This window comes from Parasteatoda tepidariorum, chromosome 1, assembly GCF_982258835.1.
Source record: "Parasteatoda tepidariorum strain Cologne lab strain chromosome 1, Ptep-v5.0, whole genome shotgun sequence".
NCBI classification, from domain to species: Eukaryota; Metazoa; Arthropoda; class Arachnida; order Araneae; family Theridiidae; genus Parasteatoda; species Parasteatoda tepidariorum.
Window position 1 is genome coordinate 30551670 of NC_141755.1, and position 21270 is coordinate 30572939.

The following is a 21270-nucleotide window of genomic DNA, read 5'->3' on the forward strand; positions in this document are numbered from 1 at the left end:
AATTAAAATAAGTTTCCGAAATTTTTTTTAACACAAATTAACATGAAATGACAGTAAATGTGAATGTTTAAAGTGTAGTTATTAGATAAAAAATTTAGTAATAAAAAAAGAATTTTTCTAACACTTTTGCTCGAATTGTGCAATAGTTCAGTAAAATTCTTTTACCACACTGTAAAAACTGTAATGTAATTTCTTTCCGAATTTGATGTTGGACAACCCTAAAAATTGTGTACAGGAACATTTTTTTTTCAAGTTAACATGAAATAGAGCTTTCATATGCAATTTAAAGAGTGTATGAAAGCTCTAAACACCGAATGTGCAAAAAGTTTTCCCCCAAGATCTCGCGCTTTTACATCATAAGTTTAATATTTTCGCTTCCGAAAACTCCAATGTTGGCACATTTTGGATATCGTTCATAATTATTTGTAATCAATAGCAAGCTTCCTAGAGTTGCGGTTGTCTTCAATGTTGTTTTTTATCAACAGAAAGCAAAGTTCTCCGTTAAAATATCTGTGTATGTTTTTATTTCTGTATAAGGTTATTCATATTTTAAATTTCGTAAAAACTGTATTAAATAATGTTATAAAGTATAATTTCTATCCGTCTGCTGCTTTGCTAAACTTGGCTCGAATTTGATTTAATGTTTCATCTGTACTATGCGCATTTTTGATTCACAAACTAATTTTATTTTAAGAATTGGTGTATGAATGTGACCTAAATTACTAATTCTAATTTTATATTCTCACGTATAATAACCTAAATGATTCTTATTTGCATCATATCTTACTTTTGTTGATTAAAAAAACATGGTGGCGGCCACGTTACGTCAAGTAGCATACAAGAACATTCTAGTGTAAATCAAACTATTACATTACAAACTATTACAAAAAAATTTCATTTGTTGATACACACCAGGAACTATACTTGGTTCTAGGTGTTTCATTACACCACGAGCTATCCTTAGTTTTGAGGTGATTTACTACACAGAGAACTATCATCAAAAATACAAAATTAAAAAGTAAATTTAACAGAATGAAAAAAATTTTATTTTGTTAATTTTACTTTTTAGTTTCGTATTTTTACTATAATTTTAATAACCATAATTTCCTGTAAACCGCAAACATATGAACGAAAAGATTACTAAATGGTTTAAACATCGTATATTTCTGTTTTATTACCAGAAAAAAAAATTTAAGTCGGAAATGACGTTACCACGGTAAATTTACGATTTTTTCCCCTCCGTTTAGAATTACAATATAAACATTAATTACCTCCAAGATCTCATCTAGTAAAAGAGAAAAACCTCAAAGAAAACAATAACTAAAAAGTAATGTAGCTAGGAGAAAAAATATCTAAAATAAAAAATATCTAAAAGAAAAATAACTAGAGCACTGATAAATTTTTTAGATTGAAATTTATTTAATTTATTGAATATGCTTTCCACTGATGTTGCTTGTCACGTATATTTTGAGCCAACTGATGTTAATAACATTCGATTAATTCCCAAAAAAAAAGAAGAAAAAAATCAAAATATATTTTCTGTGAATGCACGGCAGATTCTTTTAAGAATAATAATTTTGATAAATAAAACTAAACAGTGTAAAAAAATACAAGAAGTCACATGTGACTTCACGAATGAGTCTCCATGACTGTCGTATTTTGGTCACAATCTGGTACCGGTGATATCTGGGACAGAATTTCGGTCGGTCACCAAAAATTTGGCTAACCATTAGTGATATAATTTCAACCTTGATTTTGTCGATGTATTTATGCAATTCTTATTTTTTTTTAAAAAAAACAGCTTATTAAACGTAGTGCAAACAAATTTTATCAGTTTTTAAATTTTTTTTTAAGCTTACGAAAATATTCCGACATTCAAATATTTTATCAGAAAAATCTTTGATTGATTTCTCATAATTTTATCTCACTATTAGTGATAGAAATTATAATTCGATCAGGTTCATTATTTTTTCGGTAAATTAAAATATTTTGTACGTAATAATTGAGAATGTGATTTATATTTTAATTTTCTCATTAAAATCAGAATTCGTATACAGCATTATATGTTAAATTGTGTTTGGCCAATGAAGTAATGCTTATTTAGCTATTTTCAAATTCTATACTTTCAAATTCTATCTAAAACCACGAAAACCTCTCACGGTTAGACTGACTGCAAGGAGACTTTAACTCATAATCTGTCTACCACTAATTACATTTTACGTCAATACTGTGGTCGGTATGATCTGGCTGCGGAATTTATCTCAATCAGCCAAGCCCTGTTCACCTCATTGGAAGGCGAACGCTCAATTCCTGAAACACCAGGGCTCAACAAAAAATTTAACTTTATTTTTAATCAAGTATTAAAAAACATTTATTTGCTAGTATAAATTTTTATAGAGCCGAAGCCGTTAATACATGTCAACAAAAGTTTAAACATTTTAATTTGTAAAATTTCTTTTATAGATGAATAAAATTTCGTAAATAGTTTCATTATCAGATAACGAAGAAAAGAAAGTAAAAGGCGGATGCAGAAAGAATTTCCCTTCGTCTTTTTTCTTAAAAAAATCATTTGCTTTTTACTATGAAATAACAGATGTTTCTTCGTTTTTATAATTTTCTTTTATCGTGCTGACAATCTCCCGATCCTCAAACCCGTAAATTTAAATTTTTACGCAACTCAGAAAATGCATTTCAAATCCTCATAAATCTAAAAATGTTTTGACGCAATAAGTTCTTTAATGCCAAATTCTTTAAATTTTATTGAAAATTTATCGACATTTCTACCTGGAAAAAATATCTGTGTTGTGCAAACATCTTATATATATAATTCTCTTACGTGGCTCCCAAATTTTGGCTGTATTTCTTTTCCGCCGGTGGCAACGTTTGCTTTGCTTTGAAAACACCAAAGCATTCTGCCTTTTAATGATGTGTTTCTGATCTAATCTATATAATTCTCTTACGTGGCTCCTAAATTTTGACTGAAGTACTTTGTACAACTAAATAAGATTCTTTTCACAACAGTTAAATATTTACTTTATTTTCTTCATTCATAGAGAAAACAGTCGGCAAAGAGTTCTGTTAGGTTAAAAAACATTTCGCTAAAAAAATAACGAATTCTAAAGGAAATAAAAATAAACAACTTAAAAAATAAAAATGCTGTTGCCAGCCATAGAATTTTTTGAAAGTTAACTTAGCAACATATATCAAAATGACATAGAAGCGCAACTAGATCAAAATTATGATACCTGAGCGCTTGACGTAACAAATCCTTCAATTCTTAAAGTGTTGTATCGCCAAATGCCCAAATTAACAATTGTGTTCTTAAAGAAATTCTACAAAAAGTTTTAAATAAACAACCTACTTCTACAACTGCTTCTTGAAGAACTTGGCTCATTGATTAAAAATATTGTTTTAATTTTACAGCACTAACTTTACTTCTACTTTCATTATTGCTATGACCATCTTTCATTACATTTTACAACATCATGCTAAATTTGAGGACTTTAAGTTGTTTTGTGGTTGAATACTGACAATTAGAAATGTGTACATAAAAAAATAATATTTAGAGATTAAGAGTTGCCTCAGAAAAATTTAAATTGTAGACATAGAGCTTAACAATGGAAACAATCGTTTTTGTGAAAAATTGAATTGTATTGTTGACATCAAAACTAAAAATATTGTGTTTCGACTACCTTAATTTTTACTTTAGAATTGCCTCGGAGAAATTTGAATTGTTAGCAATGACTTAAACAAAAAGTTTTATTTTAACTGACAAATACTATATTATAATTTTAACTTTTTCTATGACTATACTCATTTTCTAACTCTTTTCTTTGTTTTTTATGCATTTTATTTTTTTGTGATAAAACAAAAAACTTATAGTTGTTCTGCTTCTGAACACTGATGAAAATACAAAATGATGGGCTTCATCAGCAATCAAAAATATATACATTTATTTTACAAATTCCATATTATTAAGGTGGCGCCCTTCAGAGAATTAAAAATACAAAAATATCTTCATCAAAGCCGATGCTTTACATCCGGCGTTCAGTGGTAGACTACTATTTCATATTGTTTTACAACACATGGCTTTAGCCCTCTGGTGGGAAAGACTTTAAAACAAAACTTACAGCAGTTACTTTTCTCAGCAACTGAAATTTAGAATAGTGTGATTAAGAAAAATATGTGAACTGTTTGCAATTTCAAATTAATATGGAAATGTACAGGTTTAGAATTTTCTACAGTGAAAAGTTTTCGGAACTTCAGTATTCAAAAAAGTATACAAAAACTAGACGTTAAGAACGTATCCAATGAGCGAGCAAAGCGAGCATTGGATTGCGAAGTAATCCGAAATGAACTGTGAAAGCAGTTCCGGGGGTTGGTGAGCTCCAGCGAGCAGGGGGCGAAGCCTCCTAGTAATCTATATTAGTCAAACTGCACGCAAAATAGAATAAAACATTTTATTAAGAGTTAAAAGATTTTAAAACGATTACAAAGGTACTTAGTTTATCGAATTGTTCACTTAAATTGTGCTATATTTCCTCTGTAATAATATTTTAGAGTAAAATAAATCATATCAGGACAGTTTGTCGTTATAAAAGTTTTGTAAATCATAAATCTCAAGGAAAACGTAAGCATATACATCAATTTAAAAACTGAAGGAAAAAGTGTTCTAATTCTTTCTTCAAATAGATAATATTAAAATAAATTCATTTCAATATTGTTCGATATTTAACCAATGGCAGTTATATATTTAAAACTTTTTTTGACACTGAGAGCCTTAGGAAATGGAACAATATTCCCTAAGGCAATTTTTTAAACAAACATGTTTAAGGAAATAAATTCGTTTTCAAAGACATGAAAATCAATCCAATCCAGGGCTCGAAAAAAGTCAGAAATTTTACCCGTCCCCGAGGACGGCTTGTCCAACAATGTACCCGTCCTCCTTTGAAACTAACCCGTCGTTTCTAAATAAATAAAAATATAATTTTCTCCTATTTATTACTAACAATTATATAAATTGCACAATGAATTAGTAGTTACTAGGATTACAAATACTAGGATAGCATTGTACGGTAATAAAAGAAATACTAGGTTACTAATAGTAAAACCTATTATTTCTTTAATGAAATAATTTATTTCTTTAATGAAATAATTTAAATAACAAAGGTCAAGTTATCTGCAATTATCATGTCAATTTATCCGATGGTAATGCGTTTTTTAAATGAATCAAATACGACGTTTGCCAGTTCCACAATCAAGCCAATGATTTACAGAGGTTTCTGCACAGAAATCTGTAAGAGGTTCTTCATTTATTAAGACCAGCACGTAATGTGTTTTTTTTTTTTTTTTTTTTTTGTAAGTTCATTGCTGAAAAGCCCCTTTCAACAGCTGCAGTACTCCCAGACAGAGAAAACATCAATTCCACCATGCGCAGTATGTTGCTGTATTTCGAGATTAGAGGGTCATTTTAGAAGTGAGGAGCTAGACTCTTGTAAGATAACAAAAATTGAAAATATATCACGAACATTAACGGGAAAATGGCCGTCCGCGCGGACGTTGGATTCGAGAAATTTGTTGTCCGCGGGGAATTTTTGACCGCCGAGGACGAGCGGACGGGCGGTTTTTCGAGCCCTGATCCAATCAACAATTTTAATATCCAATCAACAAATCCAATCAACAAATTTAAATATCTTCGGATATATTTAAACATTTCACACCACTGAATGTAATTATTGTGACCAGTTCCCTTCAATTCACTCGACTCCTCCCAATTCTCATATTTAATTGCAAAAAAACTACTTGCGAGATTTGTAAATGATGTAAAGGACTGTTCTGTATAGAATTGAGTTGTAACTTCAGTGAAACAAGTCGCATGAAAAGTAAATATGAAAACAAAATTAGATAAGTTGCAAAAAATATTCCCGGAACTTAAGTAAGACAAGTCTCATAATGTGCCATGCGACTTTCAAGAGATCAAGGTAGCAACAAAGTTTCTCAGTGACTTTGATCCCAGTAATGTATTAGGGGGACTGGAATGCAATGTCGTTTCGGTGCATGTGATATTTGCTATTAAGATTTTATTCCTAATTTATAATGTATTCACCCTCGTTATCAATAAACTTTCAATGCTGGATAGAAAAAGAATAGAAAAAAAATGAATTGGCTTTTAAGAATAACGAATATTTAAAGAGGTGTAACGACATTACTTTCCGGTCCCCCTTGCACATTCATGACCACCGAATGACAAAAGTTGCAATAAATAGTCATGGATACTTTTATGTGACATCAGAAGACAGAGTGACATCAAAGTCACACTATCACCTCTTCGGGACAATTCCATTTTTGACTCTATTATGACGTCACTGTGACAAACTTTGTTATCTGGTCATTAACAGTACTTGTTTAATATTTTGTCACTATTTCTTATTAATAAAATTACCATAATGGTAATTAAAATAATAAATATTATTATTATAACACGTATTGTAACAAAAACTACGTAAATAAATACATGCATTCCTTTAATTAGTATAAGGGAATTTAAATTAACATTTGAATTTGTAAAGTTTTTGAATATCGAATTGACAAAGTTTTCCTCCTACAAGTATCGTAAAACCTAAATATAACTTGCATTTGTGTTCCTGACTTTTGAAGCAATTCAGTAAAGCAATTTACATATTTTAGTAAATGCATGCAGTGAGCCTTTTAAAAATTACCATACTCGAAAGGTTGCATTTGTGCTTAGAATTTGTTCTTATTTTTGGAATAAGAAATAAGTTACCTTCCAGAATAAATTCTCCGTCTTATTTACTAGACAACAATTCAATTTCAGACGAAATGCATTGTTTAACTTCACTCTTCAACAAATAAATGTAAGTTTAGCACTATATCACTGGTAAATAAACATTACTCATAGTTTTGTTTTCTATACTAAATTTTATTCCTAAAATTTTGTTTCATGTGCAGCATACCAGATGAAAAGTGTTTCGGATAATGTTAAATTTTACGGATATTATTGGTTATAAGAACTATAACTACCAACACGAAGGAACAATGCAAGACTCTAGTCTGCAAGGGTTAACGGTTACCGATAATGAACATAAGTGCATCAAATATGATAATATCACAATTATCAGCGATATCAATAAATATTGATAAGATAATATCGTGATCATTGTTGATAGCTCTACAGAGAAAAATTACCATACTGCATAGTATTCACTTTTCCGGTAAGAAATTAAATATAAAAATGCTTATTAAAACAAAAATATACTGTATTTAAACCATTTATTTGGTAATTGTTTAGTTCATATGGTAACGGTTTACCGGAAATTCAGATTTTTTTTTAAATTATAATTCTTCTTACTAAAACGTTTGAAAAAAAGTGAAAGGTAAGTTCAACCGAATAAATGGTTTAAATGCCATGCTAAGTTATCATGGCAAAAATACCAAATTTTACCACAATTACCAAATTTTATAAAATATTATATAACCATATTTTACAGTAAATTTTTAACAAATACCTACCAAAGCGCTTTGCTAAAAGTTACAGAGCTCTTTAGCGTAACTATAGAGCCAGAAACACAGTAAATTTTACCATCATCCGATAGTTTTAACCATTTTTTTTCTCAGTGTATAATTATTGAATCGCAATCACTATCGATATCGTGTCAAAAAGGTAATATAGCGAATTTTATATGTAATGATAATTATTGAATACAATAAATTTGCGTATTTTTTAAAATTTATTTTGTTTACGAAAATGTTGAACAATCTAAAAACAAATTAATTAAATTTGAAAAATGCTGTTTGAGAAAATTTGGAAAAATTCCATATTATTAAATATTGATACTTTTGACAATACATCACTATTTTATAATCCGTATTCGTACTATCCAGCTATATGGTCCAATGTTCACGTTGGCGACAAATAGAAAAAGAAATCGCCAACACATTGTCCCTATAACCGATATGTACCAACACAACCTTTAATTCAAAACAAAATTAATGTTAAAATTCAATAATAATTATTCAGGAAAATATTATGTAAATAAAATATGCATTTAATGTTGTTTAAATTAATCTCAACCTTACATAATACACTACAATTTTCGACTGTATAAGTTTTAGAAACAACTTTCGAAATTTTTCGGTATACTTTCCCAATGATGATGTCCTTAATATTTTCAACATGCTAAGAGTTTGTTCCTTTTGCAAATTTTGAAATTTCAGTAAAGAAGAAATCTTGACGAAAACAGTGAATGTCTCATCGCTACAACAACCTTAACCAAAACAATTGGCTGAAAAAACAAGGTTTGAAAATGTCGAAGTCATAAAGAACACTCCAATATCAAATTTAAAAAAAAAACATTCTAAAAGAAGACTTCAAAAGTTATTTCTGAAATTCTAACAAGAGTGCATTACAATGGGGGGAAATTTCTTCAAAATACTTAAAAACGATAATTAATTCACATAATGTTTTCAGTAGTAATTCGATCAGTCTTGGAAATAATTGCCGACATATATACGCGAGTTATTCTTTTGGCGAAATATAAAAAGAGTACCAACATCCCTAGAATATAAAAAAGACTATTTTAAATATTTCATACTTACAGTTCCGAAATCTTTACTGGGTTATTGTTATTCTTAATCTGTTACATGAACGAACTATAATGTTTTTATTTTAACACATTACAAAAATATGTGATATTTAAACCATTCATTTGGTTATTTTTCAGCTTATATGATGACGATTTAACGGAAATTTTGTTTTTACAAATTGTAGTTCTTATTACTACACATTTAGTAAAAAATGGAAAAATGAAAAATAAACTTAATTGAATAAATATTTTTTATGCGATGCTCTGAGGTATCATGATAAAAAAAACGATTTTAAATCACATTTACAAAATTGTATCCAATATTATAAAACGAAATTCTTTAGTTAATTTTTACCAAAATTATTACCGAATCACAAAATTACCGAGCAATTGTATTATTCCATAGAGCCAGAAACACGGGTAAATTACACCATATTCTAGTAATTCTGACCATATTTAAATATAAATTAATCTTAAAATACTTTTTTTGTATTTAACCTTGCTTATTATCTCAAATGAAACTAAATCCAAAATGTATACTTTAAATCGTATTTATTTCGAGAAAACTTTAAGTTGGCTATTCCTATTCTTAAAATAAGATGATAAAAACTTTTTTTTTTCTAAATAATGTTTGTTTTTTCAGTCACTGTGTCAAGTTAAGTGGAGAACAAACTTAGATTTATCTTTTTTTTAAGTGAAATTAATTACCAAATTAAATTAAGTTTGAAAAATATTTTTTTTACTCTTTTTTACTCTCGGTTTCTTATACAATTGAGTTTTTTATTTACTCAAAACGTTAGAAGTTTTTTCAAGTTTTCACGAGTTTAGCAACCGTTTGTACTCATTGGGATTCAAAGGCACTTTTTGTAACCATTTTGAACCAAATTTGCATTTTAATTTCCTGAAACATCTTAAACCCATTAGCCATTTTGGATAGATACATCCGAAACGTTCTTTTCTAAGCGTCATTTAAGAAAAAGCGCTCTTTAGTCAAAGAAAAAAAACTTACATAGCACAAACAATCTCATACTAAACTGTATAGTAACTGAATAATTGTAAACTTTAGAGTAGAATTTGTTAGAGTAGAGGGTAACAAAAACAATCAAGACCAGACTTGCTCGGTTGGATTCGTGTTCGTGAGATCGGGAGTTCGAATCCCTCCAGCCGAAGAAACCCTGTGTATTAAATTAGTGACTGGTGTCTTGGATACGTAAAATCTGACGGGGTGACAAAGTCCTCCAAGTTTTCATAACAAATCAATACCTCTGGGGGTACCGAATTGGAGATTGGTCATTCTCTAGGTCAGGTAAAAATTAGGATCGATGGATGAATGAATGGATGTATGATTATATCCGCCCTTTAAAACGGGCTGTGATGTGCATATATGCGTGGCTAGAATCGTATTCTGGGTCAAAGATGGCGCCACTGAAAAGCAAGAAACGATCCTTATGCCTTAAATTATCTTGGTTTCATAAGCATGCTTGCTGGCATTGACAAGTGGCAATAGAAACAACAACCAAAAAATTAGTCACAACTCTAAGGGATGATTATATATGCAAAAATAAACAACTTTTAGCATTCAATGTGAACTCGGAAAGCCATGAACGAGCCTCAAGTTTGTGAATAATTAGTGAAAATGAAGAAAGCAATAAAGACAAATACTGTGATGAAAAATAAATTCAAATTAAGCAATAAAGACGAAACAGATTTGACGCATAATGTTATTAAGACTAGTAAAGTATTAATTTTTCTATCAACACGTAACGTAATAAATACATAACATAACGTAACAATTTAAGGATTTATTTTAAAAAGTTTTAGTTATTAGAAAATTGTTAGCAAATTGAAATTTATTTAATTTACAACATCATTTATCGATAAATGTTTTTGGTACTTCAGGTAATTGGCTCTTTATTTAAGGTGAACTAGAGATGCACATTAAAATTTTTTTAGCTACTCTTTTTGGATTTCATTTTATGATACAAATATAATTCCGATAATCCAACTTTTTTTAGCATATATTAGACTGTTTCGTATTATTAAAAAATATCAAAATATATTTTTGATTGTATTTAACTGCGGAAAAAAATACATAAAGAAATACTGGTATCTGCATCCACGGGTTAAAGTAAGATAAACTTAGTTAATCGAAATATATTTGAATGTATTTATTAAAATAAAAACATTATACCGATGAAAATCCATAAAAGCTTCAGAACAACTGGCGATCCGAAAAAGATTTGTATATTGCGATTTTTGAATATCAAATGAGAGGCTGTGGTAGCTCGGGGGATATAGGGCTCACTTCCCAATGAGGTGCCCCGGGTCCGAATCACCCTGGTTGATTCAGTTTCCACTCCGGAATCGCCCTGACCACGGTGCTGACGTAAAATATCATCAGAGGTATACAGATCACGGATTCGATTCCCTTTGCCGTTAGGCTAACCATGGAAGTTTTCGTGATTTTCCTCTAAATGTAAAGCAAGAGTGAATTATTTCCTTCAGAAGATCCAACACGAAGGCAAATTTCTAACAATACTTGAGCCAGGAGTTCTCTTGTCTTCTAGATTGAGTTCAAAATTACAAGTCTACGGAGTTGAACACGAAAAGTCATAAACCCAAAATTGGGTCGGCTGTTCAACAACGGTCATTAAAAAAGAGAGAGAGGGAAGATTCGTGGTGGCTCAGCGGATAGATCGCTCGCTTCTTAATGAGGTGTCCAGGGTTTGAATCCCACCTAGGGCTGTTTGATTAGAATTCCGCACCCAGCTTGAATCCACCACGGTGCTGACGTACAGTACAATATCGTCAGTGGTAGACGAATCATGGGCTCAAGTCCTCTTGCAGACAGGCTAACCATGGGTGATTTCCGTGGTTTTCTCTACATGTAACGAAAATGCAGGTTAGTTTCCTCAAAAAGTCCATCAAGGCAAATTTCTCCTAATACTTTATCCAAGAGTGCCCTTGTCTTCTGGATTGGATTCAAAATTACAAGTCTACGGAATTGAACATTGGTTGTAGATTTTCAACCTCAAAACAACCACTAAGACACCTTAGATCCTTCCAGGGAACAATGATGATTCAAAAACAATTTCACTTCTTATTCTAGTTGCATAAGAATTATTTTCATGCCTTTTTAAAATTTCTTTGGGTCAATCGTTGAGTAAGCTACTTTCTCCTTTTGATATATCTCAAAATTGCAAATTTAAACACAAAAAGAGCATTTTTCTAAAACTATTGCTCCAAAATTATAAAATGTTTGTGCACATAATCCTTACATTCTTTATATTAATTTAAAAAGGAACTTTACTGGCATACTAATACGAAAAAAATTAACGAACAAAACTGTGATGTTTTATTTGCGATTTTTGGAAAACCTCGTATTAAAACAAATAAATATTAAGTAAACATACACCAGTTTGTCAATTTTTTTGAAAATCTATAAACACAGTGGGTATAGAAATTCTGCTACGATAAATGATCCTCTTAAAAAATGAAAATATTCTTTAAATCTCACTTTAATGGATAGAGTAATTATTTATCAGATACACCTATTATAATTAAATCAATATTGTGTCTGTTTGCTCGACATCTTATTAAGTAGACGAATTTTGAAGAGCAGCGAAAATTATATCTCATTTCAAAACTATCAATCTCTAAACCTAATCCTCTAAAGTATGGAAAGGATGTAATGAATTTATGTCAACTGTTAAAATTTCGCTATAATTTACTCCTTTATTAATTAAAGTGCAGCACGTATTTGTTTCGGGTATTAAAGTTCAACAATGAATGCATTTTAATGACGTATCTGTGTTCAACCACTGTAAGATGCATAATTTATATAGTTTGATGTCAACACAAACTAGACACATGTACTTTATTTAATACTTTTTTTAAAAAAATAAATTTTCAAAATACGTCATCTATACGTCTCCATTTTAATATGATCTGTGTTAATTATAAAGAGTATTATTTAACTTAAAATACTCGAAATATTGAGAGTATCATTAAACCCTTTTGATAATACCATTATGTTTTTTTTTTTTCATGTTTTGCTTTCTCACTGGTTTCAAAATACTGCTGTGCTAAGCAAAAATAAAAAAAAATTCTGTCAAAGATTTTGAAAAGATACAATTTTATAGCTAATGTAGAACATTTAAAATTGTCTAAATGAAAAATTATTTGTTTGTTTTTTTCTTGAACAGGAACCTAAAGAGAAATTTTCGATTAGAAGGGCGTTTTAAAATTTGTCGAAAACATCCAAAATCAAATTATCCTACTATACAATAGAGTATGACGTGTGAATATGTATAACTACAAAATTGTATTTCTGACACATAAGAACTTCTACGTCTTTAAAATTTTTATTCTCATCGACTTTGCTTTCTTTCATTTGATTCAACACCAAAAGCATATGTAAAACAATGCCTCCATTTGCAAAATGAGTAAAATCAGACACGAAAATAGGTATACATTCAAAACTGTTAGTTTTAAACAATAAAGCTAAAAAACTTTCTAAACTGTTAATTTATAGACATAATGTTTTATTTACTTATTTTTATTTCTTTTACGGTGGATAGCTGGATCTATTTCCTATTGCCCCCAGAAATGCCCAAATCGCTGCTCTCTTATCGTTACCCAGTGGTCACCTGTGGCTAAGCCACGGTGGTGGAGCAGCATCGCCCACGTCATATAGCCACAAATCCGTTTATAGGGCGAGTTTCATTCACACAATCACACAGAAGAAAGGACATAGAAGAGAGAAAGAAAGTTACATCTATGCCTATGGTGGGATTCGAACCCAGAGCTACTAGTCCTGTAGTCCAGTACAGTAACCACTAGACTAGTGATCAGCCTTCGACTTGAGTTTAATCTCATTCGATTAATCTTAAAAATATTCATTAGAAACAACACCTCAATTATCAATATTACGAACTTAAAATATTTATAATTTTAAAATGTTAAAATTAAGTAGGAGACAGTTGGACAAAACGGGATACCATTATTGTTTTTATTTAGCAAGGAATATCTGTTAAGGAAAACCATACATTATTTTTTTTGTAGCTACAACATTTATTGAAGCACGCAAAAACATATTTTCAACTAATTTTAATGACTGAGAAATAGAAAAAAAAATTAATTTCCAAACTCTTACATATCCCGTTTTAGCATACCTGGGTTGGATAAAACGGGATAGGGTTTACAATGTTTAATTTTTTGCATAAAACTAAGTGACTGACAGAGATCTGAAAAGCAAACTTTCTATAAATTATATTCATGGTATATTACTGTTCTAACACTTTTATATAGATTGTTGTTTTATAAGTAAGTACACGAAAAATATGATGCTACATTTGTTTTTAAAGACTATGAGTTTTCAAACATGAAGGCTTATTTTCACATTTTTCGTTGTCGAGATGTGCCTTGTGCTCTTAATAGAGATTTCTTAGCAGCCTTTTCTTCAATTCTCTTGGTTCTTTTTTTGTAGTTTAATAATCCTCTCCTTTTCTTCCATTTCTAATTCACTCCATTGATGTCGTAACATCCCTGAAAGACTCTTTAATAATCAAGCATTTAAATTCTTCAGTTACAAAGAGAAGAATTCATTTTAGAATTGAATGCAGATTGAATTGAGCAATCCAGAAAATTAAGAAGTTTATATATAAAAAAGCTCAAGTCTTCATCAGAGAAATGCATTACAATTAGTTCTAAAGAAAGATGTGAAATCCTAGAGTCAAAAATAAAATGCTTAATGAACATTAATAAAAAAATTTTGCATTACTATATAAAGAGACTAAATTTTTCAAAAATATATATAGCTAATATAAATAAGCTGTTCAAAAAGTCTAGGCCTACATTAATATATGACTATTTTAAAATGTAATAATCCAACAAATAAATAAGTGGATGAAACGGGACATAAAAAACTCTATCCCGTTTTGTCCAACTCATAAGTGTCCCGTTTTGTCCGACTCCGACCCTTTTTGAAACAAACATGGCTGCTGCCTAAAAGTGCAAAGAAAATTAGATAGACTGCACATAAAAGTATTGGTAAATAAGTGGTTAATCAAATTTAATATTCACCGGAATTTTATTCCCATATATAGAGGCAGTACAATATAAAAAACAACGTACGTAAATGTAGAAAATGGCAAGAAAATAGAATAAAAAAGTTCTGAGACCTACAACTTTCTATCGAATAGTGATCTCGAGACGGGACGCATCGAGAATAATATAATCACGGTCGAATAACACGTTTCTGTCGTTGTCCACTAGATAGCTGTAATAGTCTGGTCCCTAGGCGACGTATCCCGTTTTGTCCGACTATCCCGTTTTATTCAACTTTCCCCTACATACATTTTTATGTTACATGCTAACATGTATGTCACATGCTTGTATTCTTATCATATTTTAAGCACATTCATAAAATTTGATTAAGGAGTAAAATATCACCTTCTTCCGGGATTAGTTATGCCCATAAAATAACTTTATCCATTTTTTTCTTAAGTTTACGAATACTGATTTTAGCGACTCTCAGTTGCAAATTTTAAAGTCATCAATTGAATGTTTAGAGAAGTTTTAAACCACACTTCATGTTGAGGAGTAATTTAAGACATTGTATGCATTTTTTTCTTAAATAAAAAAAAAAATTTTGGAAAACTTTATGCTGTTAACATAGAATGTAACCACATGTCCAAGTTTTGAAACCATGTACTAATCTTTAATAAATAATTCCAAAAAAGCTGAAGCGGAAAGATATTGCCTGATTAAAAACTTCATTAGCTTCGCTTCAAATATGTATAAATAGGCAATAACAATCGATATGCTTCGAGTGCTGAAAAACAGGCTCCTATTTTCCAGACTTGCCAGGCGTGAATGAGAACAAGCAAAAGTGTTTGGAAATGAAAAACGAAAAGTTACCAATGAAAAATGGCAACTGATGTTATTTCGAATTCTTGATGACGGTCATATCTATTGTGCTCTTTAAATGCAATCGAAAAATTGTCGAAAATTTATCAATTGCAGCCCATTATTGGAATCTTGGCCATAAATTCAATTTCGCAATGCCAAAATTATATTCACCTTAGTCACATCAGCTCATCTTGATGTCCTGTAACCTTGTTTTATAAATATGATTGCTGATTCTCTTGTTAACAGCATTAGTTATAATAGAGAGGTAAAGACCTCTCCACAGCTAATGGAAATGCATTTTACCCTGAATTTTCTCTCATGGTCACTGCGGTTTTTCTAGTTTGCTTCTCACTTTTATTTTACCGTTTTTCATGGAGAAGTTTGCGTTATAAATTTTCAAATCCCTTTTGTTTCTTCTCATTCATGTCAGGCAAAATTGAAAACTTGCTCCTGTTTTTGGGCGCTTATAACATGTTGACTGTTATTTCCTTTCTATATATTTTAGAAGAGAGTAAAGTTCATAATCAAGTAACATCAATTAATCTGCTAAATAAATGCTCTTGAAATTGCAGGTGTCTTAAAAAAAAGTGGTTTACGTAATCCCAAATTATGTCACAAAAACATGAGGATTTGTTTTCATTGATTTATTTTTAATTAAGAAGAAAATTATTGTTTAAGTTTTTTTAAAAAAACTGTTAAGTTAAAGCGCATACTTAAAAAAATGAAGTGAAGAATGGAATAACAAAACAAGTAAGAACTTGAAAAAACAATTTTAAAAAAATATTATCTTTTTTCTACACAATGTTAAAAAAAATTAATTTTCTCACCTCAAAGAATTTAAGTATGAGAGCTTTAATCCATTCATAATAAATGTCAAAATCGCTTGACTAGGCATGTAGAAAGAACGTAAAGCTAAAAATATATTTTTTAAAAAAAAACATCTTTTGGTAGAAAATGCTTCAAAATACTTGAGTTAATAAAAGTGTGGACTTTCTAGCTAAAAAATTTTCTTTTGTGGCATTTTTTTAATGATTACACTGTAAGGCTGCGATATTGATTTTTCAAACTCCAAGGGAAATGCAAGATATTCTAAAAATCCAGCTCATCTGTTCTGACTTCCAAATTGGCTTAAAGGCGTTACTTTTTCCGGAAATGGCATTTGCTTCTTCGGAAACAGTATTTTTTTCCCTAAATGCCATAGAGACGTGACCAGATTTTCTCAAGTCTTTTTTTTTCTTCTCCTAAGTCTAAAAAGATAATTTATCAACTTACATTATCATTAATCCAAACTTAGACAGTAGAAACGAAATTTTCATTTTTGGAGATTGGTATAATTTGTATTTCTTATTTTTTCAAACTCGTTTCATCCCCAGATCACTTCGTTTCTCAATCATGTGATTTGATTTCTCAAATTTTTGATGAATTTTTGTTTCCTTATTCAAGTGCCCTCTCAGAGCATTCGAAAAGTTCTGCAACATTTGAAAAGATTCTAGGCTGACAGAATGCAGAAAAACAACAATGATATTTTTAATTTCAATTTCTTTATTTTTTTCTTATTAGCATAAAATATATAATGACTGGGAACAGCAATTTTTTCTTTAAAAAAAAATCAAAAAATCATAAAAAAATTGAGGGGATGGTCTGGTCAAAGCAATGGAAACACTTGTATACAAATACTGTGTTGCCATAATTGGCATTACATATTTATTTTCTATCCTTTTAAAATATCTTTCATTACTTAAGCTGATTTTTTTATTAATAGAATTATATTTTAAATAAATCACAAACTTAATCTTTTTAAAACGAACACAAAATATTAATTTCTTCTCTTCTAGATCAATGTAACGGATACTTTTTTTATTTCATTACTAGGCAGACGTATTAATTCACTGTCGCCTATAATCGAAAACAAAAATCTATTTATAACTTTTTAATTCTAATTTTCCAACGGCTAAATGTTTCGGTTGCATGGTTGTAATAATTCACATAAATTTGTTGGCGACTCGTGATCGCCAAGGTGTTCTTTTACATCCATGTTGATATGCTAGTAGGCTTTGTTTTGGCTATGGTATATTGTGATTAATCGCCAATTTTGGATCTCCTACCCGTACTTTCTCTGTCCGTTGAGAATAAATATATTAACTTTTAATTTCAAAATTGGTGAGGCTGGGACCCCTTAATTGTCGAAATCTTAAATTATGATTAATAAAATCTAAATTTACATTCAACGATTTGTACATTATTTCCTGGAAACTCAATTGTTTTATTCATTCATTAATGGCCTAAATGAAGATCCATGTACTACACTATACAACTATGGGCGGCTACTGACGGAGAAACAAAACTCCCGTCACAAATACATTTTTTCATATTTTTCAAGAAATACTTGAATAATTTTATAACTTCAGGATTGTTTATATCATGCGATTTCTTATACATATCAACGATTTTCAAATCTTTTATAGGCTTGATGAACTGACAATAAATTAAAAACGGAAAATAAATATTTTTTACTAACCTATGCCAAAAAATGCAGCGATAAATCTGTGAGTTCTACCAATTATTTTGGCTTTTATACGCACCAATTGCACAAAATTTCGTAAGCCTGTGTTGAATATTTATGAAGATATGGACACATTTATAAAAAATCCAATTTTTTTTTGTCTTAGGATTTTTCACTATGACTTTAAAAATATTCAAGAAAATTAAATTACAATAAAATTGTTAGACAATTTTAAATGAATTAAATATAAATTGACAACATTTTTGGTGCCAGGTAATGCTATCTTTTCATTGTCTAATAATGTAAAGACACCGAAAAATGAAAAAAATGAAATTTAAGCGCCATTTAAGCCGTAAAATATTTACCTGAGTTAAAAAATAAAAAGGCATCTATAGTTTGAAAATATAACATCATGAAGCACTAAGTAATATAAAAGCACGTTTTTTTAAAGTAAAATAAACAAAAGTTCAAAATAAAAAATAATATTTTTAAAAACCACGTTTTTGTAGTGGAGAATAATAATTTTAAAAAAAAATTTTAAAAAAAAATTTGAAAAACGAAAAACGTGGGGCGCATGAAATACATAACAGTAATGTTATATTAGTGTGTGTGTATGTGTGCTCTTCAGAATATGCGTATGTATATCTATAATTGTAATTGTATCTGAATGTGGAAGTGTAAATGGAATATGTTTGTGTATATGCATATGTATGTGGATGTATATGTGGCTGTGCATGTGTATGAGTAAGAAAATGTGTATATGTACTGTTATGTATTCCATGCGCCCCACTTTTTTCTTTTTTCAAATTTTTCTTAATTATTATTCTCCACTACAAAAACGTAGTTTTTAAAAATATTATTTTTTATTTTGAATTTTTTTTTTTAAATTATAATTTTTTAAATTTTTATTTTATATTTTTTAAAAATTATTACATTTCATTTATTATTCTTCAATACAAAAAACGTGGTTTTTAAAAATATATATTTTTATTTAGATTATTTTTCTTAGTCAAGAGTAGTCAAGACTACTACAAGACCACTACTAAAATAATAGAACTTTCATTTTAAATTAGGGATGCAAAAAGCTTTATAGAAAAACAATACCTTTACGAATTTCATTAGTTTTATGCTGATGACAACCAAAACAATCTGGAAATGAATGAGGAAAAACTGAATCCTACCACGTGATTTTTCAGCCAATAAAAATACTCCGACAATAAAAATATTTTCACCTGACACGTAAAACTAATTTGAAATAATGGAATCGACAACAAAAGACAATCCCCAAAAAAAAAATTTTTAATTTTAATTTTATTTTACTTTTTATGTCTTTTTTCTCTTCATTTTCATGCATTGTCATCCAATTCTGAACTATGTGCCAAATTTGAAGTTAGTAGCTAGTCGGGAAGTTAGTTTAAAATCGCTTACAAAATTCCATCCGGACAGACATACACGAAGGCAAGTTTATATAAACGTGGTAAAAAATACATACTAATTCATAATATTTTTTTAAATAAATGAATTTTCTTCACTGTTGAGCATTTCATCTCCACAAAGTTTAATGATGTTTATAAATTCATAATCTGTGCTAACTTTATTTTTAATTAGGAGTCATTACTATTGACATTTGAACTTCACACAGGCTAAAACATTTTGTTATATTTGTATAAAAACCTTCCAAAATCTCTAACCATCATGCAAGAAAGTGTTTTATTCAAAGAGTGTATTTTTCAACTGGAATCAATGGTTGCCGTTCTGAAAAGACCCTACTGTTTATCAGCAATTTCTTAGTTCCTTTCAGATTTTTTCTCCTTCCTTTTTTATTACATTTCCATTTAAACTATTTTTACTTCAGCAAAAAAGAAAAACAAAAGAACGAAAGAAATGAGTAAATCATCTGGATTAGAAAGAAGAAAAAAAAGTTGTGTGGTTCTGGGTCTCTACTTTTCTTACTTTTTTGAGCTGAAAAAAATGCAAACTCAATTATCACCAAATTTCACAAAAAAAAAACATTCTTAATTAACACACATCTTATTGAGTTGTGTACCAGAAAAAATTTAAATTCTTAAAAAATTGTAAGGGCTGTAATTTTTTGTCGTGTTAAAAACAAACAATAAAAAACATGTCTGTTTTCAGCGATACAGAATTAAAAATTTACCAAAAAAAAAAATCTAAATTCTTCGAAGACATACATTTTAAGTTGTTCTAAAAACTACAGAATGCATAAAATATAACATACGAAAAGAATGCTCTTTACAAACTTTTTAACAAAGAGAGATTTCGAATGTCAAACAAAAGATATGAAGTATTATTTTTAATTTATTTGGTAGAGTTTTTTTATTTTTTTCAAAATATATTTATTAAACAGTTTTATTCTCGTCTGCTTTCAAAACTCTAAACAATATAAGTTTGGAACCTAAAATGGTTAAAGCTGTATATTTTAATGGTTGATATAAGTAGGGTCGTGAAGTTGGTGCCAGAGTCAAAAAACCTTCAGAGTTAAAAAAAATGTTTGATTCCAACTCCGGTTAGTTTAAAGTTGTCTGACCCTTAGGTTGACAGAAGAAAAAAAGTTTTTGGTCTAATCCACGAAATTGGGTATAATATGAAAAAAACACAACTACTTCGATTTAGTAGGAACAACATATGACGCAATGCTAAACGAATGGAATTTAGTTGTTGTTTATTTAGTTATTGTTATTAGTAGTTGTTGTTATTTGTTTTAGTTGTTGTTGTTTATTTAGTTGTATTTAGTTTCAATAACTTTTCTTTATAATGCAATAAAATCTGGCGAGCAGCTATTTAAACGATCGAACACTTCGTTTGTTTATTTGTGGCTTGAAGTTAGGCTCGCAGAAAATGCCGTTCATGGGTTAAATTTAGTAGGAACAACACAACCTGTGACGTAGGCTATATTATACCCAATTATGACAAATATATATAATTGTTTGAACAAAAATATCACTGAAAATTTTTAATAACAACTAACAACAAAACTCCAATGACAGAATTGAACTATTATACAGAGCTGCTTAATTCAAACATTTCATCTACGGATTCTACAAAACAGGATAGAAATATTTTTATACTTGTTATTCGAGTACAAAAACCAAAATAATGCAAATAAGGTCTTAAATTTAGACTGAAATATAAATAGATCAAAATAATAAACCAAGTTACAAATGTAGATTATTTACTTATTTGAATTTTTAACATAAATTTCTTAAAAAAGTATAAGATTGAATTTTAAAA

General features: G+C 29.3%; 1 protein-coding gene across 1 annotated transcript in view; it reads left to right on the forward strand.

Moving 5' to 3' along the window:
* LOC110282933 (uncharacterized) overlaps nt 1-21270 on the forward strand; it is a 338382-nt gene that overhangs the window by 154352 nt on the left and 162760 nt on the right. The gene's annotated exons all lie outside the window — the stretch shown is intronic.